This window comes from Lemur catta, chromosome 4 (genome assembly GCF_020740605.2).
Source record: "Lemur catta isolate mLemCat1 chromosome 4, mLemCat1.pri, whole genome shotgun sequence".
Taxonomy (NCBI): Eukaryota; Metazoa; Chordata; class Mammalia; order Primates; family Lemuridae; genus Lemur; species Lemur catta.
This window is the reverse complement of record NC_059131.1, coordinates 31,007,016-31,014,423: the sequence shown is the minus strand read 5'-3', so window position 1 is coordinate 31,014,423 and position 7,408 is coordinate 31,007,016.

Here is a 7,408-nt window from a genome sequence, read left to right as displayed (position 1 = left end):
TTTGTAACCACAATGGGTCTTGGATGGAGAAGGAAGGGGCGGTTCACCAAGTAGAAGCCAAAATGGCTACTTGGGGAGCCTCAACTCATTTGTTTATTGATTGGTGATTAATTAACTGATCAGTGCACAAGCTCCTAGAAGATCCTACTGATGCAGTTTGCTATGTCCCTAGGGCAACAGAGACATCACATGGACTTTGTGTGCCAGGTGGTCCATGGTATGCCAGGGACTGGGAATGAAGGTCGGTCCTGGGGTATCAGCTGTAACTACTGCAAGTCCAGGGTCCAATATCCAAAGATCTGAGAATAGTGGCAAAGCCACTAGGGTCACTGCCAGGAAAACGGCCATTTTCCAGAAGTGGAGTTTGCCTCCTTTCAGGAGGGGTCAGCAGCAGGTGCCAGTGTGAAAGAAGGTAGGACCCCTCTGAGGGCGTGGTGCCAAAGGTGCTCCCGGGGATGAGAGGGAGACAGAGGTGGAGGAGCGGAGAGGAGCAGAAGAGGCGGCCACATCTGGAGGTCAGTCCCCTGGAGCTGGTCCGTGGTGCCAGACAGGGCAGTGGTATTGGAACAAACAGTGATACACACACTGACTGCTGAGGTCTGATTGACACCAAGCAGGAAACAGAGCCTAGGACTGCCTGGCACCGTCTGACAACTGTGACAGGGCTTAGGGATGAAATTGGCCGTATTTGAACAGCATCAAATTCATTCCTCGCAGCCACGCTGAATGTAAGCACCAGACAGAGAAACACATTAATACCAAAAACGTCGCCAACTTTCACGTCCTGGCAGGAGAAATGCTTCTGGTGAGGGACAGATTCACAAGCCTTCCTGATTCTGAGGACTAATATCCTTCGTCACCCTCATCAGACAGGCACAAGGGGCGCAGCACTGGCTAAGGACGAGGGAAGGAAGGACATGGGGAAGTCTGGTTGCCTGAGTGCTCGGAAATCGGGCAGCTGGCTGTAACTTCAGAAACCAGTCCTGCGCCAGAGGTCACAAACTCACTGCCAACCGGCTGAATCTAGCTTGTAGACATGTTCTGTTTGGCCTGCAAATGTCTTTATTTTAATTTGGAATTTGAACGAGTGGCCAAAATGTACAAATCAGGAGAGTCACAAAAAATGCCCCAGGCACTACTGTTCCCTTCCCTGCTGGATTCTATAGTCATTTGTGACTTCAACTCCTGTATTAAGCCATCAGTTTTTTAGGTGTCAGAGAATTGGTGGGGCTGACTTTCTAAGAGTCTAATTTAAATGAAGATACAATGAAATGGGAGATTTTGGTCCTACTTTAGGTAAAAAGGATCAAGCTACTCTTTTAATATGTTGAAAGAATTATCTAGATAAAACCATTTTTTATTAATCAAACATCACAACATAGATTAAAATATTTGAAAATAAAGAAAATATAAATTAGTTTGTTGTACTTGCAAAATTATTGGGTTTTGTGTACTTCCTTCCAGTTTTTTCCGCGTTCATTTTTACATTAAGTTGCATACATAGGTTTTCATCTTGCTTTTTCATTTGACACTGTAATTTATACATTTTCTCTTGTTGCCATGTAATTTTTGTTATTCTAAATAATGTTGCAAGGAACATCTATGTGCATTTGAATCTTTCCATATTTTGAATTATTTGCTCAGAATATATTTTCAGAAGCAGCATGAATGGGCTATACAAAGACTTGAAAATGAAAGAGTTAAACCTGTAAGTTCCTAACTCGAGAAAAAATCCTGTAGAAATCTCTTCATCTCAGCACATTGTTGGAGAGGCTATAGGAAAAAAAAGGTCACTTTAGCATATGTGATAGGATTGTGGGTAATTAAAAAAAAATTTTCAGCATGTGAAGTCCATTCCAGGAATAGCACTATCTTGAGACCCAAGTCAAATAGTACTAAATGTGCTAAGCAGAGGTCTGTGTTTAAAGAAGAGACCCATTTGCTCTTAATAACTGCAGAATGCTGCATAGCTCAACGATGGAGTCAGAAGACTCCACATAGCATCAAAGCCTGCTTCAAAAAGATAGGGGAAGCCAAGGTACAAGACAAACTGTCCTTCTTAATTAAAGCATCTTTATGTCCTAAGTATAATAGTCATTTCTTAGAACAATGGCTGCCTTTAAAACTTTTTATTGATGGCAGAAAAAACGGACTAAATAAAACCAGAGCGTTTAAAGGTAATCTATATCCCATATACAGCCTAGAGAGTGGTGTAAACAAGGTGATATGTCATAAAATGAAATGTGATATAGATAACCTCACTATTATCTTCTGCACAAGTGCAGAGAATTACAGAGTGCTTTCAATCTCCAAGCAATGGAAGGCCACGCACACTGTATATTTTGTTTTTATTTTGCACCCCCTCCCTGAGCCTCACCCTTCCACTCCCACTGCCAATAAATAAGAAGATTGACATCACGGAAGGGCGGGACAAAACAAAAGCCTTTCCTGAGGTTGAGCCCTGTGCTGGAGCACGGAAGGCATCAGAGGGGTCTCTGGGAGGTGACTCCCCCACAAGCTATGTTTTGACGCCAGGCAAGTCGACAGAACCTCCAAGGGCAGGATTATGGAGCACTTGAGCAAACCCCACCTCCTGTGGAAAGGCAGCCTGCCTTTGGTAAGAAGAAATCATGCCTCCCTAATCTACTAGAGCTTTTTGAAGGGTCAAATAAGTGTATGGATAAGGAGGAAACAGTAGACACAATCTATTTACACTTTCAAGCATCCTCTGAAAGGCACCACACCAAAGACTGTTAAAGAAGTTGAGTCACCATGGGAATGGGGAGAATGTCTGGTGACAAATAGGGAAATGGCTTAGAGATAAGAAATAAAGAGTAAGGATAAAAAAGCCTCTCTCTGCATGGAAGTGTGTTAACCGTGGGGCTCCTGCTGGGGTGCTGATGCTCCTGGGGGGACCAGGTTAATTGGCCTGTAGTGATTTGAAATGTGACCATCCAAGCGCTTTTGCCTCCACAAGCCACATGGGGAAATCATCCTCATTGCCATATAGTCCTTTTTCATATTTTGCCTTGTTGAATTTGTCTTTGTGACATCTCCAGTGACAATTGTGAGCTACTGAAAGGGAGGGGGCATGTCTGATAGTTTGGTATTCATTACAATGACTAGCCTCCACGAACTATGTGTGGCTTGATCAGTTGAGAGAAGAGTGAGCGCATGTTGAAATCTACTGGCTTGCCAATGACCTTGAGCTCTTCCAAGTAGGGAAATACTAACAAAGGGCTGTACGCGCAGGGAGATGCAGGAGGCTCATGAGTGGCCAGCGATGTTCAACATGGGCAAGGACAGGTTGAGTAAAGCGTAAGTGAAAAGCAATTCAAATTGCACTTTGTTTTTATTATGAACTGCGTAAAGAGAGTACGTCTAGAAGTACACATCACCTTAGAGAATAATAACATATAATAGCGTAAACTGCACTTTCGATAGTGACAGATTCAAAGCTCTCAATGACAGCCCAAGAAACGGTTTTGCGTCACTCTAAACCAGTGTTTCTCAACCTAATTTTCTTTGTTATCCCCCACCCCCAATTTTTCCTAATTGCTACCACCTTCCACGAAATTTTCATAGCACGGATATACTGTGTATCTGTTTATGTCCTGTCGCCCTTCGGAGGGACACAAACCATTGTGACAGCTACGATTTTTCATCTCCCATAAACCAAGTTTTGTCTCCTCGCGGTGACAGCGGCTTTGTTGAGAATGCTGGCTGCAGAGGATGCCCTGAGGGTTTGTGCCTGAGGTGTTATTAATACTTCATCTGAACAGAACAATGAGCTGCTAAATATCTAAGGATGAAACTGGGAACAACAACAAAATTTTCTTTTCCCTCCCCTCAAGCCAAACAAAGTCTCAGATGTGAAGTGGGGTGGCCGTGCTCCCAGTCTGCTCTCTGCCTTCGTGGGCTGACAATCACGGAGCTCACATCAAATTCCTTGGCCCTCTGCCTTCAAGCTGGGTTTGGCCAGTGGAAGGCTTGGCAGGAGATTGAGGGCTCGGGAGGAGGGAGAGTGGGACAACAGTGTATGTTCTTCCTTGTGAGGTCACCCTGTCTGGCTGGGTTCTTTAGTCACTTCTCTTCTCGAGGTGCCAAGTCTACCTAAGTCCTTCTGGGTTCTTCCAGGTTCTGGTAAGAGCTCCCACTCCGTTCTCTTGGGTAGAGACAGTAACAGCTTGGGGGTCTACTGGCCCCAGGTCACAACACTATCCTTTGGGGTTCCCCTGCACCCACACATTTGTAAATGTGCCTTGTGAACATTCTCTGTTTCCTGTTGGGACCCTGAATAATAGCGGGCGAGCTCTTGTCACTGCACCTCAGGAGAGACTTTCTAGAGCTGGAATGAGGCCAGAGGAGGGCAAGTGAGAGGATGTCGGGGCTGGGTAGGATAGGGCAGGATGACAAGGGATCACAATCCTGAAAAAAAAAGGAGGCTGACAGAGGCCTTGAATGGAAAGGGGTGGGAGAAGAAATTTCCCCTAAACACAGTTGTAGGGGGCCTCTAGAGCTTGAGAGGTAATTTTAAGAAATATCTTGGTCCATCTCCTTCACATAGTTAGGACTGATGTAGCCCTTTCTGCACCCGAAGAGGTGGCATTGGCTGGAATTCTTGGGGAGGTAAACAGGGGCAAACAAAAGTCCTCCACAATGGACCTCAAAGAGGTCCTTAAAGGTTGGGCTCTTTGGGGACCTCCTCACTCTTGTGGGATGGTGCCAGAAAGGTGAACCTGGTTTGCTAAAATTGCCCATTGGACTTTCCATCAGAGGCAGGGTTTGGGCCTGGGAATCCTTCCTAGGGAAGCGGCGGGTGTGCGTGGACCTGTGCACGTAAAGGCGCCTAGGCCTGGCCTATAGCCAGCAGCGGCCCAGCCCCTCTTCCCAGCGAACCGAGTAGTCTCATGTTCTCAGTCCGCCAAGTCTGCTTTCCCAGCTCTGCCCCTGGGAGCAGGGGGCAACCCAGTCTTACACGCTCCGGGCTCCAGAAGCCACAGAGCGAAAGCAAGAAGCTGTTGTCATGGATGGGGGTGGGTGGGGTGGGTGGGCACATTATCCTGAGGCCTCCTAATCCCATTTTCTGCTTTCATGTTAATCCTCTTCCTCCTTCTGTCTACCACACACTGAACTCCCAGGGCCCTGACCCAGAGAGCCGGCCCCACCTCCCCCAGGCGACAGCATTGCTCCCTGTTGTGGGGGCTGGAGGGGTGGGGCAGTCTGGCTCGTGCCTTGGTCCTCCCCAGTTGACCTGGATGTTCCTCCAGGCCAGGCCATGGGTGAACACTGAGGGCTCAGCTCATGAATAACAATAACAATGACAGTATCAGCCAGCATTTCCTGAGTGCTTGCCCTTTGCTGATGCTGGCTAAGACCTTTATGTACATCATTCCATTCGATTCCCATTAGGCCCCTGTGAAGCTGATTATTCACTTGAAATTTGCAGATGGGGAAACAGAGGCTCGAGGATGCTGTCATGACCCAGATCACACTGAACAAAAAGCATAACTGTCCAGGATTCCTGCCCAACTCAGGCTGGCTCCAGAGCCTTCTGGGGAACTGCCAGGCAGCACTGCCCCTCCCATGTTGCTTACTATTATACTTCCCCAACACTGGAAAAGACCCCCCCCAGCCCCCCAGCTTCCCTCCTCTGGCACACATCACCTGGGGCTTCAGTTGGGTGAATATATTTCTTCCATCCACTACCCCTGGGTATCACTGGCCTTGCAGTGGAGTAGAAAGAATGTAGGTTTTGGGGGGAGGGGAGGTAGAATATGGTTCTGGTTTCCGCAGGAAGGGGGACAAAATGCACCCAGGAAGTGAAAGTTCTCCAGGGAGAAGGTGGCTACAGGTAAGCTGCTACCTGGGGCAGGAATGATTTGGCCTCAGGCTTTTATTCACTATCCCCTTTCTTTCTGAGCACTCCATCACCTCTCCATTGCCAGTGGTGAATGCCTTTCTCTCTTCTCTGCAGGACTCAGCCTGGCCAATTTTGCCCCCAGAAATAGGTTTTGAGGCAAGGCTCACTAATGGAAGAAGTTGTCCACCATCCTTTCAGACAACTGTGGGGGAGTCTTTCTAAAAAGATTTAATGCCCTTCCGACCTCCGTCGTAGTTTGTCATACACTCAAAGTAAGGAGGAGCTGCCCTAACTCTAACTTACATTCCTCTTGCTGCAATTCTCCCCTCCTGGAGGCAGCACATGGCACTGGACAGAGAGCAGGTGCTTTGAGTTAGGGCTGCATTTAAATGGTCACTAACTCACTTGGCAGCTGTGACCTGTGCTTCAGTTTTCAGGTCTATAAAATTGGAATAATTGTACCTTGCTGAGGCCAGAGCTTGGCCTTCTGTGTCATTTCCCACTGGCCCTCTCCAGGGGCTGGTGAGCCCTCATCTGGAAACTCAAAGTCTACAAGACAGTGCTTGGTTCATCTTCAGCTTTCTTCTTCCCCACTGAGTCATGCGGTTCCTGGGCCCTGTGGCTCTTTCTGCTGATTATAACTAGGTCTTTGTGTCCTTCTGGACTGTGCAGACCTCGCAGACTTCCCGTCCCAGCCCTCATCCCTCAGGTTCTCATCAGTTCTGGCACCTTCTTGGGCCCAGCATGGAGACAGGGTTCCTCCTGCCCACAGACCCCACAGGCTGGATGGCACCGGGCGGGCTGTATGTGTTGCAGCGACTGGGGAAAGACGCTCAGAGGCTGCTGGAAGCTGAGGACCTCCCTGGAGGGATGAGTTTTGAGCGTGGTGTGCACGGGCAGGATTTGGCTGGGTTGAGTCACGGTGTGAGCCTCGGTGGAGCCCCGACTCCCCCACCCACCCGCCGTCACCGAGCCCAGACACCAGAGGCAAGACGTGTGGTGTGTGGGTTGGCGACGGTGACGGTGAGCCGCAGCCCTGAAGGTCAGGGTGGCGTCCATGATGAGGACTCCAGAGCTAACATCAGCTTCTCAATCACTTAGAACTATGAAGACATTTTGTATGTGAGAAATGACACCAACGACCTCTCCTCTGTTGAGGAGAAATCAGATTCTGGGTTAAAGTTTGGTAATTCTTTTCAAAGCCCTCAGAAGTTTGTGCCCTTTGAGAATATTCTGGAAGTAGAACGCTGTACAGAAGAGGGGATGTGGGTTTCACGTCGGAAGACATGTATTCACGTGGGGGCTCTCTCTGGCCTCAGTGTGATCTTGAACCCTCAGGTCTTTGCTTTTGCTCTGGGCTTCTATACACTCCTGCTAGACCCTCCTCCTAAAATCCAGAAAGTGGGGGCTCGTCATTCCATCCATCTTCCTTTCTCACCACTCGCCATGTATTCCTGCTCAGAGAGAGGCTCTGAAAGAGAATTGTGCTCATGACCTTGTAGTGGGCAGTGGTGACGATGGCCAGGTCCAGCTCCGTGTGGAGGC